The sequence below is a fragment of the Anomaloglossus baeobatrachus genome, chromosome 1 (genome assembly GCF_048569485.1).
Source record: "Anomaloglossus baeobatrachus isolate aAnoBae1 chromosome 1, aAnoBae1.hap1, whole genome shotgun sequence".
NCBI classification, from domain to species: Eukaryota; Metazoa; Chordata; class Amphibia; order Anura; family Aromobatidae; genus Anomaloglossus; species Anomaloglossus baeobatrachus.
This window is the reverse complement of record NC_134353.1, coordinates 887,086,637-887,106,024: the sequence shown is the minus strand read 5'-3', so window position 1 is coordinate 887,106,024 and position 19,388 is coordinate 887,086,637.

Here is a 19,388-nt window from a genome sequence, read left to right as displayed (position 1 = left end):
GGCGCCTCAATACATAACGCACAGGTCCGGGACCCCTAGGCAAGGCGCATATAAATCTTAATGATGCGATAACGCCACCCCAACACTAGTACCACATACGTGGGACCCCCCGTGTCAGAGCACCATCCATAAATACAGATAAAAGTACCCTTCTAGACAAATTCATGCCATTAATCATACAAATTAATCGTGTCAGCCAATCGCTGTAATAATACTACAATCAGACCCTTCAATATATTTATTACTGGTAGTGGCAATTATTAACCACACATAATACAACAAGTTTACAGACAGGTGCAATGACAGTTGGAGTCCCCGCTTACAACACTTGGCACAAATATTAAATAGATAGAATACATAACACATAGTTCATAACACATCAGTGTACATAACTTGACCAATCGCCTATTTCCATTAGAAAATTAAACCCTAAACCCCGGCTAAGGCCATAATTATAGCTATATCCAGGTGTATCCTCCCCCCACACACATCACCAAAAAGGAGAAGAGGGGGGGGGGGGGGGCGTCTGGTTTTTTACACATATCTCAGAGCAAGCAATGTACATATATAGTAACCATCAATATGATTTTTTCTCAAACTGAGAAACTCTTCCAAAGTAGGGCATAAGGACTATCAAACAATTTAGGATTCCATAGACACTAAGTAGGGAGGAAGCAAGAAAAGGAAAGTTGTTCATTAAGCCCTCTCGGAGCCAATGAACCCATTTTGAAAATCCATGCCAATTCTCTTTGCAATACAACCCTATCGAAATCACCCCCCCTAGGGCTAGGCCTAACCACTTCCAGCACCGAGAACCGAACATGCGTAACATCACCACCATGAACCATGTTTACATGGCGAGAAATTGGCGTATCTCGTCCATTCCGGATATCAGAGAGATGTTCGCCAACCCGCCTCCGGAGTTCCCTCAGAGTCTTCCCGACATAGTCCATAGGACATGTACAGGTAGCCTTATAGACAACACCGGAGGTTTTACAGTTACAAAAGTCACGCAGGAAGAAAATTCTTCCTGTAGCCGCACTACTCACTCTTTTACATTGTTCCATGGACCCACAGTACTTACATGTGCCACAATGGAACATTCCGCATAGACGTCTATCCAACAGGTTCCAGGGGACCTAGGTCTTTGGTACATGCTATGCACCAATTTATCGCCTAGAGTACGACCCCGTCTATAGGTAATACTTGGAGATTTAGCAATATATTTAGCCAAATCGGGGTCAGCCCTCAGGATATTCCAGTGCTTTTTTATCACCGAGAATACCCTTTCGGACTGTACATCGAAGGTCCCAATGACTCGTGTAATATTAGAATCGTCCCCACGGACCCTGGGGATCATAAGATTATGCCTATTAGTGTCCCTGGCATGGGCATAAGATTGCTGTAGAATCCCCCTGGGATACCCCCTATCCAAAAAGCGACCAAAGAGATCTGAGGCTTGGGCCTTAAAATCACTCTCCCTAGAGCAATTTCTGCGGATCCGCAGAAATTGCCCCTTTGGGATACCCTTCCTAAGTGGGAGAGGATGATGGCTATCCCACCTAAGAAGGGAATTGGTCGCTGTTGGTTTACGATGAGTAAGGGTATGAATTTTACCCCCCTCATCTTTACATATTACCAAATCCAAAAAGGTAATGGAATTTCGATCACATGTATGGGTAAACCTCAACCCAAGAGAATTCCTGTTGAGGCCTTCAACAAACTGTTCGAACTCAAAAATAGACCCTGTCCAGAGGATGAGGATGTCATCAATGTACCGGACCCATAGTCCGATACATTGATGAGACTCCCCATCCTCCCCCCCAAAAACTACAGTTTCCTCCCACCAGCCCAGGTACAGGTTAGCATAACTGGGGGCACACGGGCTCCCCATAGCTGTACCCCTGAGCTGGTGGAAGTACTGAGTATTAAATAAAAAATAGTTATGATGCAGGGTAAAGGATAAGAGTTCCTCAACAAATTTGCTATGTCTTGAACACTCAACAGCCCTAGACCTCAAGAAATGGGCTACAGCACTGATACCCAGATCATGAGGAATAGAACTGTAGAGTGCCTCCACATCAATGGAGGCCAGAATAGTATCCCGGCCCACATTGACGTCCTCCAGGATTTGCAATAGATGTGGAGTATCCCTAACATAAGAGGGAAGGGAGGTGACAAAGGGGCGTAAGATTTTATCTATATAGATGCCAATGTTCTGAGACATAGAGTTAATGCCGGCAACAATGGGCCTACCCTTCAGAGGCACAAGACCCTTGTGCACCTTCGGAAGGGCATAGAATACCGGAACTACTGGACAGTGTGGTCTCAAGAACTCATGTTCGTTCACTGATGTCAGGTTACTATGCCTAGCCTCATCAAGTAACGATAGAAGAACATTAGTGTATGTTAACGTAGGGTCATGAGGCAAACCGTTCATAGGTATCCCTATCATTAAGTAGAGCGTGACACATATCAAGATATTGTACATGACTCAGAATTACAAGGTTTCCGCCCTTATCGGACTTTTTTACAATAATCTCATCATTCTTAGATAACCGATCAAGTGCCTGGAACTCATCTTTAGTCAGATTAGATTCCAGACCATATAGTGATTGAGGGATTTTTTGAAGATCATCCTGTACAAGTTTAAGAAAAATATCAACACTTGTACAGCTTTGAACTGGTGGAGACTTTTTACTTGGTCTCTTCAAATTAGTGAAAGGACCATCTCCTCTCCCTCTAGTACTATCCCTAAGAAGGTCAGAAAGAGACTGAAAACACTCATAATCTTCCTCCAAGATGCCCAAGGCCCTACATTGTTCCTGGGTATTGTGCTCAAAGAATAGCTTCCACTTAAGTTTTCTACCAAAAAGCTCAAGGTCCTTTATCCACCCAAAACAATCAAACCGATTTGAAGGGATAAAGCCCAGACCCCTAGAAAGGACCGCATAATCATTAGGTGTGAGAGAGATATCAGATAAATTCAAAATCCTCCCCTGGCCTGATGCGCTCTCGTATGAGGGTAATAGTCCCCCATTCGTCTTTGCTCCAAAAAAGAGGAAGAAGAAGAGGCAGGAGGACCAGAGGACCCATGTGGGGGCCCACGATAACCATACTGACCCTCCCTTCTCTTCCTTGATTTCCTCGGACCAACCCATGGGTGTGAATTACGATTGTAATCAGGGGGATTAGCACCGGACCGTTGTCTTTCAGAATCAGACGTGTCCACATCAGAGGAGGACACAACTGAAGTTTGTCTGCTAGGAGGTAGATAGGCCTTATCGTCCTTAAATTCGGCTAAATCTCTAACAAATTGAGAGTGCTTCCTCTCCTTAAGGTTGTTTTGAAACCGTTCTATAGAGGTCTGAAGCAACCCCTCCCTTCTAATAAAATCTGGATCACTCTTAAAGCGTAGAATGTTATCAATTCCAGTGTTTAATGTAGTGGTGGACTCCGCAAAAATCTTTTTTTCCTCCTCAAGCAATAGATTCATTAGCCTTAGGGAGGAGGCTACAGATTCCTTACGCCAAAGAATGAGAAAACTATCAGAGGCAGTTCTAGGGGATGGCTGAATATTAATCCTAAGTCCCCTAGGAACAATTTGATGCTTTAGATAGTTTTCTAGCCCCTTAATTTCCCACCAGGAGCGTATATTATTTTTATAGTTGGCCAACAGATCTTTAAAAGAATCTTTCAAACTAGAACCTGAGCTCCCTGTAGAAAACTCTCCAGTGGAGAAAACCTGACTGGCTTCCTCAGCCCAAGACTCAGTATTAACAGGTCCTGTTAAGAATCCTGCCATACTTTGGAATAATTGTACCAGTACACTAATTGGACAAATCGTCCCAGGAATATTATTATATAGTAATTAGTTCAATTATTCCAATTTTTTGATTTTTTTATTTTGTATAAATCAAAACTACATACCACCAACGTGCAGATATATCCATAAATAACTAGACCAGTGGTCGCATATATAAAATACACAGACAATATGTACGATAACCATATACAGTTGTCAAAAAAGTGAAGGTTCACAGAAAATGGGAATAGAGTCAGAGCCCAACTTATCCTTGGGACCATACAGACTGGTTCAGGCAGCGCCACACAGTATGGAAGTAAGGAAGATTTCAATCCTTATAAGTCCAAGGAAGTATATGGGGCAACTCTCCAGCAATTTCCTTTGTATTGGAGGTGAGCCTTCAAATTCATAGATTGGATAATCTCCACCTCAAACAGGTTATCTCCACCTCCACCTCAAAATGGGTTCATTGGCTCCGAGAGGGCTTAATGAACAACTTTCCTTTTCTTGCTTCCTCCCTACTTAGTGTCTATGGAATCCTAAATTGTTTGATAGTCCTTATGCCCTACTTTGGAAGAGTTTCTCAGTTTGAGAAAAAATCATATTGATGGTTACTATATATGTACATTGCTTGCTCTGAGATATGTGTAAAAAACCAGACGCCCCCCCCCCCCCCCTCTTCTCCTTTTTGGTGATGTGTGTGGGGGGAGGATACACCTGGATATAGCTATAATTATGGCCTTAGCCGGGGTTTAGGGTTTAATTTTCTAATGGAAATAGGCGATTGGTCAAGTTATGTACACTGATGTGTTATGAACTATGTGTTATGTATTCTATCTATTTAATATTTGTGCCAAGTGTTGTAAGCGGGGACTCCAACTGTCATTGCACCTGTCTGTAAACTTGTTGTATTATGTGTGGTTAATAATTGCCACTACCAGTAATAAATATATTGAAGGGTCTGATTGTAGTATTATTACAGCGATTGGCTGACACGATTAATTTGTATGATTAATGGCATGAATTTGTCTAGAAGGGTACTTTTATCTGTATTTATGGATGGTGCTCTGACACGGGGGGTCCCACGTATGTGGTACTAGTGTTGGGGTGGCGTTATCGCATCATTAAGATTTATATGCGCCTTGCCTAGGGGTCCCGGACCTGTGCGTTATGTATTGAGGCGCCGCCGGGTCCCTCTGTTTATGCGCTCTGCCGGACACTTGTCTGTGCATGCGCGATGGGAGGCGTTGTGGCGTCACACGGCCGGTAGTTGTTTATGCGCGTTGCCAGGGATATCCCGGGCATGCGCACTAACCGGTTGCATGTGGCGCCGCTGGGCCTCCCTCTGGGCGTACGCGATATGTGCGGTGCGAGGGCTGCCGGATGTTTGTGTGCGTTGCCCGGGAGATCCCGGGCATGCGCACTGACCGGCTTGTTGTGGCACCGCTGAGCCTCCGTATAGGTTTGCTTGTTACCTAGGAAACTTGGGACAAGTTTCCCTATCATGCTAATGGGGATGTGGGACGGCCCTATATTAGACTATGTCTATTCATTACGCCCGCACCACACTAGGCAATCTGCACCTGTTGAGTGGCTTATATTTGCATAATTGATTGATTATACCCAGCTGCTCCTGGCTATTTAAATCCATCCCGATATGCAGCTTCATGACGCCTCGCCCTGGACTATGGTAGTGTTATATCTTCAGCATTGTCTGTCTACTATGGATCCCTGCTGATGGCGCCATGAACCTGCATATCTGACAACTATATCTCGTTGGGCAAGTACTTTATTATACTCTATCAAATGCTCCATATCACATGTGGTGTCTATGTTTAAAAATGTCTGTTTTATTGTAAGTTGTGGTTGCTGATTTAGTATGTTTATCTTGTAGCCTCCTGATGAACCATACGTTTGTGCTGTATGGGGAAACGCGTTGAGGTGGAGATAACCTGTTTGAGGTGGAGATTATCCAATCTATGAATTTGAAGGCTCACCTCCAATACAAAGGAAATTGCTGGAGAGTTGCCCCATATACTTCCTTGGACTTATAAGGATTGAAATCTTCCTTACTTCCATACTGTGTGGCGCTGCCTGAACCAGTCTGTATGGTCCCAAGGATAAGTTGGGCTCTGACTCTATTCCCATTTTCTGTGAACCTTCACTTTTTTGACAACTGTATATGGTTATCGTACATATTGTCTGTGTATTTTATATATGCGACCACTGGTCTAGTTATTTATGGATATATCTGCACGTTGGTGGTATGTAGTTTTGATTTATACAAAATAAAAAAATCAAAAAATTGGAATAATTGAACTAATTACTATATAATAATATTCCTGGGACGATTTGTCCAATTAGTGTACTGGTACAATTATTCCAAAGTATGGCAGGATTCTTAACAGGACCTGTTAATACTGAGTCTTGGGCTGAGGAAGCCAGTCAGGTTTTCTCCACTGGAGAGTTTTCTACAGGGAGCTCAGGTTCTAGTTTGAAAGATTCTTTTAAAGATCTGTTGGCCAACTATAAAAATAATATACGCTCCTGGTGGGAAATTAAGGGGCTAGAAAACTATCTAAAGCATCAAATTGTTCCTAGGGGACTTAGGATTAATATTCAGCCATCCCCTAGAACTGCCTCTGATAGTTTTCTCATTCTTTGGCGTAAGGAATCTGTAGCCTCCTCCCTAAGGCTAATGAATCTATTGCTTGAGGAGGAAAAAAAGATTTTTGCGGAGTCCACCACTACATTAAACACTGGAATTGATAACATTCTACGCTTTAAGAGTGATCCAGATTTTATTAGAAGGGAGGGGTTGCTTCAGACCTCTATAGAACGGTTTCAAAACAACCTTAAGGAGAGGAAGCACTCTCAATTTGTTAGAGATTTAGCCGAATTTAAGGACGATAAGGCCTATCTACCTCCTAGCAGACAAACTTCAGTTGTGTCCTCCTCTGATGTGGACACGTCTGATTCTGAAAGACAACGGTCCGGTGCTAATCCCCCTGATTACAATCGTAATTCACACCCATGGGTTGGTCCGAGGAAATCAAGGAAGAGAAGGGAGGGTCAGTATGGTTATCGTGGGCCCCCACATGGGTCCTCTGGTCCTCCTGCCTCTTCTTCTTCCTCTTTTTTGGAGCAAAGACGAATGGGGGACTATTACCCTCATACGAGAGCGCATCAGGCCAGGGGAGGATTTTGAATTTATCTGATATCTCTCTCACACCTAATGATTATGCGGTCCTTTCTAGGGGTCTGGGCTTTATCCCTTCAAATCGGTTTGATTGTTTTGGGTGGATAAAGGACCTTGAGCTTTTTGGTAGAAAACTTAAGTGGAAGCTATTCTTTGAGCACAATACCCAGGAACAATGTAGGGCCTTGGGCATCTTGGAGGAAGATTATGAGTGTTTTCAGTCTCTTTCTGACCTTCTTAGGGATAGTACTAGAGGGAGAGGAGATGGTCCTTTCACTAATTTGAAGAGACCAAGTAAAAAGTCTCCACCAGTTCAAAGCTGTACAAGTGTTGATATTTTTCTTAAACTTGTACAGGATGATCTTCAAAAAATCCCTCAATCACTATATGGTCTGGAATCTAATCTGACTAAAGATGAGTTCCAGGCACTTGATCGGTTATCTAAGAATGATGAGATTATTGTAAAAAAGTCCGATAAGGGCGGAAACCTTGTAATTCTGAGTCATGTACAATATCTTGATATGTGTCACGCTCTACTTAATGATAGGGATACCTATGAACGGTTGCCTCATGACCCTACGTTAACATACACTAATGTTCTTCTATCGTTACTTGATGAGGCTAGGCATAGTAACCTGACATCAGTGAACGAACATGAGTTCTTGAGACCACACTGTCCAGTAGTTCCGGTATTCTATGCCCTTCCGAAGGTGCACAAGGGTCTTGTGCCTCTGAAGGGTAGGCCCATTGTTGCCGGCATTAACTCTATGTCTCAGAACATTGGCATCTATATAGATAAAATCTTACGCCCCTTTGTCACCTCCCTTCCCTCTTATGTTAGGGATACTCCACATCTATTGCAAATCCTGGAGGACGTCAATGTGGGCCGGGATACTATTCTGGCCTCCATTGATGTGGAGGCACTCTACAGTTCTATTCCTCATGATCTGGGTATCAGTGCTGTAGCCCATTTCTTGAGGTCTAGGGCTGTTGAGTGTTCAAGACATAGCAAATTTGTTGAGGAACTCTTATCCTTTACCCTGCATCATAACTATTTTTTATTTAATACTCAGTACTTCCACCAGCTCAGGGGTACAGCTATGGGGAGCCCGTGTGCCCCCAGTTATGCTAACCTGTACCTGGGCTGGTGGGAGGAAACTGTAGTTTTTGGGGGGGAGGATGGGGAGTCTCATCAATGTATCGGACTATGGGTCCGGTACATTGATGACATCCTCATCCTCTGGACAGGGTCTATTTTTGAGTTCGAACAGTTTGTTGAAGGCCTCAACAGGAATTCTCTTGGGTTGAGGTTTACCCATACATGTGATCGAAATTCCATTACCTTTTTGGATTTGGTAATATGTAAAGATGAGGGGGGTAAAATTCATACCCTTACTCATCGTAAACCAACAGCGACCAATTCCCTTCTTAGGTGGGATAGCCATCATCCTCTCCCACTTAGGAAGGGTATCCCAAAGGGGCAATTTCTGCGGATCCGCAGAAATTGCTCTAGGGAGAGTGATTTTAAGGCCCAAGCCTCAGATCTCTTTGGTCGCTTTTTGGATAGGGGGTATCCCAGGGGGATTCTACAGCAATCTTATGCCCATGCCAGGGACACTAATAGGCATAATCTTATGATCCCCAGGGTCCGTGGGGACGATTCTAATATTACACGAGTCATTGGGACCTTCGATGTACAGTCCGAAAGGGTATTCTCGGTGATAAAAAAGCACTGGAATATCCTGAGGGCTGACCCCGATTTGGCTAAATATATTGCTAAATCTCCAAGTATTACCTATAGACGGGGTCGTACTCTAGGCGATAAATTGGTGCATAGCATGTACCAAAGACCTAGGTCCCCTGGAACCTGGTTGGATAGACGTCTATGCGGAATGTTCCATTGTGGCACATGTAAGTACTGTGGGTCCATGGAACAATGTAAAAGAGTGAGTAGTGCGGCTACAGGAAGAATTTTCTTCCTGCGTGACTTTTGTAACTGTAAAACCTCCGGTGTTGTCTATAAGGCTACCTGTACATGTCCTATGGACTATGTCGGGAAGACTCTGAGGGAACTCCGGAGGCGGGTTGGCGAACATCTCTCTGATATCCGGAATGGACGAGATACGCCAATTTCTCGCCATGTAAACATGGTTCATGGTGGTGATGTTACGCATGTTCGGTTCTCGGTGCTGGAAGTGGTTAGGCCTAGCCCTAGGGGGGTGATTTCGATAGGGTTGTATTGCAAAGAGAATTGGCATGGATTTTCAAAATGGGTTCATTGGCTCCGAGAGGGCTTAATGAACAACTTTCCTTTTCTTGCTTCCTCCCTACTTAGTGTCTATGAATCCTAAATTGTTTGATAGTCCTTATGCCCTACTTTGGAAGAGTTTCTCAGTTTGAGAAAAAATCATATTGATGGTTACTATATATGTACATTGCTTGCTCTGAGATATGTGTAAAAAACCAGACGCCCCCCCCCCCCCTCTTCTCCTTTTTGGTGATGTGTGTGGGGGGAGGATACACCTGGATATAGCTATAATTATGGCCTTAGCCGGGGTTTAGGGTTTAATTTTCTAATGGAAATAGGCGATTGGTCAAGTTATGTACACTGATGTGTTATGAACTATGTGTTATGTATTCTATCTATTTAATATTTGTGCCAAGTGTTGTAAGCGGGGACTCCAACTGTCATTGCACCTGTCTGTAAACTTGTTGTATTATGTGTGGTTAATAATTGCCACTACCAGTAATAAATATATTGAAGGGTCTGATTGTAGTATTATTACAGCGATTGGCTGACACGATTAATTTGTATGATTAATGGCATGAATTTGTCTAGAAGGGTACTTTTATCTGTATTTATGGATGGTGCTCTGACACGGGGGGTCCCACGTATGTGGTACTAGTGTTGGGGTGGCGTTATCGCATCATTAAGATTTATATGCGCCTTGCCTAGGGGTCCCGGACCTGTGCGTTATGTATTGAGGCGCCGCCGGGTCCCTCTGTTTATGCGCTCTGCCGGACACTTGTCTGTGCATGCGCGATGGGAGGCGTTGTGGCGTCACACGGCCGGTAGTTGTTTATGCGCGTTGCCAGGGATATCCCGGGCATGCGCACTAACCGGTTGCATGTGGCGCCGCTGGGCCTCCCTCTGGGCGTACGCGATATGTGCGGTGCGAGGGCTGCCGGATGTTTGTGTGCGTTGCCCGGGAGATCCCGGGCATGCGCACTGACCGGCTTGTTGTGGCACCGCTGAGCCTCCGTATAGGTTTGCTTGTTACCTAGGAAACTTGGGACAAGTTTCCCTATCATGCTAATGGGGATGTGGGACGGCCCTATATTAGACTATGTCTATTCATTACGCCCGCACCACACTAGGCAATCTGCACCTGTTGAGTGGCTTATATTTGCATAATTGATTGATTATACCCAGCTGCTCCTGGCTATTTAAATCCATCCCGATATGCAGCTTCATGACGCCTCGCCCTGGACTATGGTAGTGTTATATCTTCAGCATTGTCTGTCTACTATGGATCCCTGCTGATGGCGCCATGAACCTGCATATCTGACAACTATATCTCGTTGGGCAAGTACTTTATTATACTCTATCAAATGCTCCATATCACATGTGGTGTCTATGTTTAAAAATGTCTGTTTTATTGTAAGTTGTGGTTGCTGATTTAGTATGTTTATCTTGTAGCCTCCTGATGAACCATACGTTTGTGCTGTATGGGGAAACGCGTTGAGGTGGAGATAACCTGTTTGAGGTGGAGATTATCCAATCTATGAATTTGAAGGCTCACCTCCAATACAAAGGAAATTGCTGGAGAGTTGCCCCATATACTTCCTTGGACTTATAAGGATTGAAATCTTCCTTACTTCCATACTGTGTGGCGCTGCCTGAACCAGTCTGTATGGTCCCAAGGATAAGTTGGGCTCTGACTCTATTCCCATTTTCTGTGAACCTTCACTTTTTTGACACCTCTGTGCTACCCTCGTGCCATATTCCTGTGACTCCCGCTGGCACACGTGCGTAGGCACCTCTGTGCGTCCCCGTGCAACAGGTACACCGAGTTGTGACCCCCGTGCCATACAACCCTCACTGGTTAGGGCGGACAGGTGTACGCAGATCGTCTGTGACATTCCAGACGATCGCTAGCAGCAACCCGCTCACTCTTCTCCCACCATAGCAGCGGTCCCTTACACCGCACAGTGGACCTTGACCGGCGGAAGCTGTCCATATATCATCTTGGCACGCTTCCCCGGGTCCCCCTCGTAACAATATGGTCAGGCTGCTCCCACAATAGCTCAAAAAGGCTGATATCTGGTGACTGGGCTGGACACTCCATTACAGATAGAATAGCAGCTGCCGGTTTCTTCCATAAATATTTCATGCATAATTTGGAGGTGTGCTTTGGGTCATTGTCCTGTTGTAGGATGAAATTGGCTCCAATCAAGCGCTGTCCACAGGGTATGGCATGGCGTTGCAAAATGGAGTGATAGCTTTCCTTATTCAAAATCCCTTTTACCTTGTACAAATCTCCCAATTTACAAGCACCAAAGAAACCCCAGACGATTCCATTACCTCCACCATGCTTGACAGATTACTTCAGGCACTCTTCCAGCATCTTTTCAGTTGTTCTGCATCTCACAAATGTTCTTCTGTGTGATCCAAACACCTCAAATTTCGTCTGTCCATAACACTTTTTTCCAATCTTCCTCTGTCCAATGTCTGTGTTCTTTTGCCCATATTAATCTTTTCCTTTTATTAGCCAGTCTCAGATATGGCTTTTTCTTTGCCACTCTGCCCTGAAGGCCAAAATCCCGGAGTCACATCTTTACTGTAGACGTTGACACTGGCGTTTTGAGGGTACCATTTAAAGAAGCTGCCAGTTGAGGACCTGTGAGGCGTAGATTTCTCAAACTAGAGACTCTAATGTTTTGTCTTGTTGCTCAGTTGTGCAGCGCGGACTCCTACTTCTCTTTCTACTCTGGTTAGAGCCTGTTTGTGCTCTCCTCTGAAGGGAGTAGTACACACCGTTGTAGGAAATCTTCAGTTTCTTGGCAATTTCTTGCATGGAATATCCTTCATTTCTAAGAACAAATATAGACTGTGGAGTTTCACATGAAAGTTCTCTTTTTCTAGCCATTTTGAGAGTTTGATGGAACCAACAAATGTAATGCTCCAGATTGTCAACTAGCTCAAAGGAAGCTCACTTGTATAGCTTCTCTAATCAGCAAAACTGTTTTCAGCTGTGCTAACATACTTGTACAAGGGTTTTCAAGGGATATCTAAACATCCATTAGCAAACACAATGTACCATTAGAACACTGGAGTGGTGGTTGTTGGAAATGTTCCTCTCTACACCTATTTAGATATTGCATTAAAAAACAGACTTTTGCAGCTAGAATAGTCATTTACCACATTATCAATGTATAGAGTGTATTTTTGTTTAATAATTAATGTTAGCTTTATTAAATAAATGTGCTTTTCTTTAAAAAAAGGAAATATCTAAGTGACGCTAAACTTTTGAACTGTAGTGTACCTAAATTAGATCAGAAAGCAAAGTGAGTGATATGGTGGATCGTGGTTTCGGCAGAAGCTCTAGGGTGCTCCTATTTTAAACAACTTATGACATCTCCCACTGGAGAGTTTTGTGGCTGCATATTAGTGGGTGGTAGGCGCAGGCAGGAAGTACCATTAAGATATTAAGATAGCAGCACTACTTGCAGCCTAAATGGCTGCTGTGGTTAGAGGAGATACATATGTCTTAATGGTTCTTTTTCTTTGCATTATTTTTTGTTCAGTGTTTTCTGTAAGCAAAGCATGATAATTAGTGATGAGTGAGTATGCTTGTCACTGTACTCGGGCTACTCGGCGGGTACCGAGTAATTTCGCGATACTCGTGCTGTACTCGTGGTCTTCATCCCTGCATGTTGGCACTCTTTTGAGAGCCAGCCCTCATGCAGGGATTGTCTGGCAGACCACTGCAATGCCACAGCCCTGTTAGTTGTGGAATTGCAGTGAATGGCCGGCCCGCACAGCGTGACTGAGCCTTTATACCGGCGGGCGCGCTGTGCTCTGCACACAGCCATCTCATATTCCCTGCTTTCCTTGCCCACAGGCGCCTATGATTGGTTGCAGTAAGACATGCCCCCACGCTGACTGACAGGTGTCTCACTGCACCCAATCACAGCAGCCGGTGGGCGTGTGTATACTGTGCAGTGAAATAAATAATTAAATAATTAAAGAAACCGGCGTGCGGTCCCCCCAATTTTAATACCAGCCAGATAAAGCCATACGGCTGAAGGCTGGTATTCTCAGGATGGGGAGCCCCACGTTATGGGGAGCCCCCCAGCCTAACAATATCAGTCAGCAGCCGCCCAGAATTGCCGCATACATTAGATGCGACAGTTCTGGGACTGTACCCGGCTCTTCCCGATTTGCCCTGATGCGTTGGCAAATCGGGGCAATAAGGAGTTAATGGCAGCCCATAACTGCCAATAAGTCCTAGATTAATCATGTCAGGCGTCTCCCCGAGAAACCTTCCATGATTAATCTGTAAATTACAGTAAATAAACACACACACCTGAAAATACAGCACCTGTCAGCTTCACACAGCAACTGAGGTGAGTAGCGCGATCAGCTGCTGTCAGTCAGGTAACTCACGGCCACCGCTGGATCCAGGGGTGGCCGCGGATAAGCTTAGTGACAGCTCAGCTGATCGCGCGGCTGTCTTCATTAGCTGCGTGGAGGTGACAGGAGCGGCGGTGTCTGCTGCAGCTCCTGTCACCTCCATGCAGCAGAGCTGGATGCGATGCTGGAGCATCCTGGATTACGCCGGACATGGAGGGCTTTTTGGGGCTTATTAAATTGGTTACGAGGGAATTGGTTTGTGATTTTTATTTCTAATAAAGGATTTTATTCGGGTGTGTGTGTTTATTTACTGTAACTTACAGATTAATCATGGAAGGTTTCTCGGGGAGACGCCTGACATGATTAATCTAGGACTTATTGGCAGCTATGGGCTGCCAATAACTCCTTATTACCCCGATTTGCCAACGCACCAGGGCAAATCGGGAAGAGCCGGGTACAGTCCCAGAACTGTCGCATCTAATGTATGCAGCAATTCTGGGCGGCTGCTGACTGATATTGTTAGGCTGGGGGGCTCCCCATAACGTTGAGCTCCCCATCCTGAGAATACCAGCCTTCAGCCGTATGGCTTTATCTGGCTGGTATTAAAATTGGGGGGACCGCACGTCGTTTTTTTTTAATTATTTAATTATTTATTTCACTGCACAGTATACACACGCCCATCGGCTGCTGTGATTGGGTGCAGTGAGACACCTGTCACTCAGCGTGGGGGCGTGTCTCACTGCAACCAATCATAGGCGCCGAAAAGCAGGAAAGCAGGGAATACGAGATTGTTTAATGAGCGGCCAGCTTTTTCAAAAGAGGAAAAGCCGCCGGAGTTTAGTGAACAGCTGTGCAGCACCGCGGCAGTGATCGGGGAACGGTAAGTATGAGAGAGGAGGGAGACTGACCGACAGACTGTGAGAGGGGGACAGATAAGACAGAGAGAGACCGACAGACAGACAGAGAGACCGACTGACGGACTGAGGGAGATAGAAGGAAAAAAAAAAATGACCGACATCACTAGTAAAAAGCACAAAACGTGTGTTTTGGACATCGGAGTGCCACACAATATTTTCACGTAAAATCTTTCATGTAATCTCAAAAAGTAACATACACCAGCGCTATCTCACTATTGGGTATGTGCCCTTAACATTTCCGCCATGAAAATTCATTTTGGTGTCATTTTGGAAGGTTTTCTGGTGAGTCCGTAAAAATGGCGTAAAACGCGGACAAAATTGTTCACAGCTGTGACTTTTGAGTGATAAATGCTTCAAGGGGTCTTCCCCATGCTGTTGCCATGTCATTTGAGCACTCTTCTAAGACTTTTGTGACATTTTTAGGGTTTCTACATGCTGCCGGGGGTCATTTCATAAAAATACTCGGGTCTCCCATAGGATAATATTGGGCTCGGTGCTCGGGCCGAGTACACGAGTATCTTGGGATGTTCGGCCCGAGCCTCGAGCACCCGAGCTTTTTGGTACTCGCTCATCACTAATGATAATCCATAAGAAAGTGATGTGTTAAAGGACTGCTCTCATGTGTAGTTTTCAGGAGCACACCTCAACCCATCCAGCCGACTTTCTCATTTCTGGGTGGGCAGACCCTCTTGCTTAAGTGACAGTTAATGCTATCATCATCATTGTGCCATTGGCTTTAATTGTTTGTTCTCCCATTGTGCCTATATGAGGTGACCTTGCATCTATAGCATTAGGCTACGGCCACACCATCATATGTATCTGATGAGTGTCATGCAACTGTGATCCGATCCTGCGATCGGATCACAGCTGCGGAGGAGATGGCGGGAGCTGAGGAGGAGAGGGAGGGATTAATCTCCCCATCTCCTCCATTATCAGCTGATGCTTATATCGATGTCATCCGAGTGCAGTCCAATGTTTCACTCGCACCCATAGACTTGTATGGGTGTGAGTGAATTCGGCTCTCACATATACTCGCAAGATGCTGTGATTGCTTTCTCTGTGCGATTCTGCCTGAGACAGAGTAACATTGGTTGGAGTGGAATGCGATTTCTTTTATTGCATGCTACTTGTCTGATTTTACTCACCGTGTGTCCTACGTCTTAGAGATACAATGGGAACGAAAGAAGTGCCTGGGATTCGGAACTCCAACCTCCAGAAATTGCAAACAGACACAATAAAGTTCTTACAGTTAGTTTAAGGCTGGGGTCACACAAGCGTATGAACGGTCCCATTCTCATCCAGGAAATTAGGACAATTGTTTCTCACTTGTCATCAGTGTGCTGTCAGTATGCGATCCGTTTTTTTTCTCAGCAACTATTAATAATATACAGTCATTTGCAGGACCATTTACAGTGTTCTGTGTTACAGAATAGTGATGTATTCATAAAAATGGACGTCACTAGGATGGTCTGTGTGCGGTCCATGCGGCGTCCATTTTTTTCTTGCACTTATTGACTTGTATTGGCGAGTCTCGCACAATTTCGGCATCCAATCATAGCATGCTGCAACTTTTTTCTCATCCAGGATCTGGATGAGAAAAAAACTGGCCATCTGATGTAATGCATTGACTAACATTGGTCAGACTACAATGTGAGATTTTTTTCATATTGCACTGTTTTGATTAAAAAGCTCTTGTGAGCGAGGCCCAAAAGAGCTTGTAAGAACTGCACAAGTTCAGCAATAGAAAAAGTTATTTGCAGAGTTGGTGATTTTTACAATGACTAACTAGTATTGCATGTAATGGCTTGATAGTATTAGGAAAAAAATTAAGCCAGACAGAAAGCCATGGATCCCCCCTTGGGGAGGAGGGGCGACATGACCAAGGGGGAGTTAGGGAGTGATGGGGTTAATAGGGACAGTTTGGTAGGCAGGCCTAATATGGCATTAAGGGGTGGTTTTAGCTTGGGAGGAAGAGGAGGAGTAGGGAAAGGGTTAGTCTTGGAGAGGAGGGGGTTACCTCCTCTTCTTCTTCCGGACGCCAAGAGATCAGCAGCACGAGGACCACCATGGCTGATCTCCAGGAACTCCAGCGCCTGATTGCAGCAGCCGTTGCAGCGCACGGGCCCCTGGCAGTACAGACCCACATCAGGGCTGCCGGGGTTAACCCGTCGGCGCTTGCCCCTCGCTCCCCCAGCCGTGGTGTGCGCCAGTCGCGGCCCCCCCGCAGGTATTCCCCGGGTGCAGGGGGGGCGAGGAGGAGATGCCAGAGCCCCTCCAGGGACCCTCCGCAGCGGGCCGAGCAGCAGCGGAGTCTGGCTGCTGCTCCCAGCAGCAGCGGGAGGAATCTGCATTCCAGCCGCGGTGGTCGGGAGGTGGGAGTGGCCAGCGGGGGCCTACTTCCGGTCCCGGCCTCCGGGCTGGATTTAAAGTGACAGCAGCGGCTCCAGGTCGGGAGCGCACTCGGCGAGGGATGGAGGCCAGCAGTTTCCCCCTGCAGTCGGCGGGGGGACCGAGGGGCTGCAGGCGGCGGTAGGTCCAGCGCCAGGGGGAGGTCTGTGGTGCCTGACCCTGGCGCGGCAGTGAGCAGGGGTGACGGCGTGAGCCATGCGGCGACCGCCCGGTCACTCAGGACCGCTGTGCAGCCCCCGGATGTGGCGGTCTCCCGTGGGAGCGGGAGGACCCAGCGGCAGGAGGCCTGCAGCGGCCCAGGAGGGCCAGAGGCGGCGACGGCTGGGATCCAGAGCCGGGCGTCTATCCGTCCGCGTCTAGAGTCCCCTGGCAGTCGGCGAGGGGGTGGGAGCAGGCGAAGAGGTCGAGACCTGGGGTGCCGGCGCGGGGGACAGGACGGTCTCCTGGGCTGTCGCCCCGGGGCAAGAGATGGAGCGGTGACGGCTCTGCCCACGCGGCAACCCGGTCTGGTGGCCGTGGTGGGGGGGTGCCGCGGCGGCGCCCCCCGGATGTCGGATGGAAGAAGTTGTCAGCGGCGAGGATGAGGAGGTCATGCTGTCGGATCAGTCGGATGGACGGAAGACGGAGGACAGCGAGGCGGCGGTATCGGGGGACGCTGAGCCGCGGTTGGGTGAGACGGCCACGGAGGCGGCAGGGGCTGCGCTGGCGGGGAGTTTCAGGGGCGGGAGGGCGGCTGTGGACACAGCAGCATCCGGCGGAGCAACAGTGTGGAGCCAGTTGTTGGGGCTGTTGCAGGGGTTGGCGGCAGTTGCCGGCTGCGGGGGGGGCGGCGCAGGCGCCGGCGGCGGCGTGGGTGGGGACGACAGGTCGGGGGGCGGCGCCGGTGGGAGGGGGGGACGACAGGTCGGGGGGCGGCGCCGGTGGGAGGGGGGGACGGAGCGGGTGCGGCAGAAGAGGGGGGTGAAGGGGGGAGTGCGGCGGAGGGGGCAAAGGAAAAAGAAAAGGAGAAGGAGGATGAGGTGGTGCGCCTAGATGATAGGGCTAAAAGCGAAGTTTATGTTTGTTTTGAGGGCCCGCTGGGGGCTCATTTAAAGAAGGAGGTGCGGGAAAAAATTTGGAAAGGGGAATATGTGGAGATTTTTTCTCTGCTTCCCCTGGAGAAATTTAATCTGGATAGGGTTAAGCCGAGAGACTCCAAAAAGGAGAAGGACGAGGAAGAAAAGCGCCGTTATAGGCTTATTCCTCGAACTTTTGCAAACTGGTTGCAAGCGTTTGCGATTTTGGCGAGCGTGGTCGGAGAAAAGGAGTCGGAGCATTGTTTGGCCTTGTTTGGTTACATGGATGCGATAGGGGAGGCTTATCGGGTTTATGGCGGGCTGGCGTGGCTGCGTTACGACGAGCAATTCCGGCAGCGGAAGGCATTGCGGCCGGATATGCGATGGGACCATAAGGATATTTCCTTATGGATGCGACTGATGTCGGCACCGACTCAGCCCTTTCGGGGGGGTGCCGGGGGACCGGGGGCCGGGTCCCCGGCAAGTCAGAAAAAAGGTTTCTGTTGGCAATATAATGAGGGGCAGTGCAGGTTTGGAGCGGCATGCTGCTTTAAGCATGAATGCTCAGGTTGTGGGGGAGGACATAGCCTGTCCAAGTGTTTTAAAATGGGGAAAGGAAAAGCGGGCGACGGGGTTGGAAAAAGGGATGACGCCGGTGAAGGTAGAAGCGATGGCCCCCTTTTTAAATAGGTATCCGGACGGCGAGGCAGCGGCGTTGTTATGGTTTGGTTTTTCTGACGGTTTCCGTATCCCGTCGGCTGTTAGTCCATCGCCCCCGCCGTACCGTAATTTACGTTCTGCTCGGGATCATGCGGATGTGGTGGATGAGAAGCTGAGAAAGGAGGTGGTTTTGGGCAGAATGGGCGGTCCTTATGACGCTCCGCCGTGTTCGAAGTTGGTGGTTTCGCCGTTGGGGGTTGTGCCGAAGAAAGAGCTGAACAAATTTCGGCTTATTCATCATTTGTCTTACCCAGAGGGGTTATCGGTGAATGATGGCATTGCACCAGAGTAATCGGTGGTATATTATGTGTCGTTCGACAAAGCGTTGGACTTGGTCAGGGCAGCGGGTCGGGGGGCATTGATGGCAAAGGCTGATGTGGAAGCGACGTTTCGGTTGTTACCGGTTCATCCAGATAGTCAGCATTTGTTAGGTTGCTGGTGGGATGGCAGTTATTATGTTGATCGCTGTTTGCCAATGGGTTGTTCAATTTCGTGTTCATATTTTGAGGCGTTTAGTTCATTTGTAGAGTGGGTGGTTCGGGATGTGTCTGGGCTTACGTCCATTATTCACTATTTGGACGATTTTCTTTGTGTTGGGCCGGCGGGTTCAATGGTTTGTGCAGGGTTGTTATTTGCGTTGCAGAAA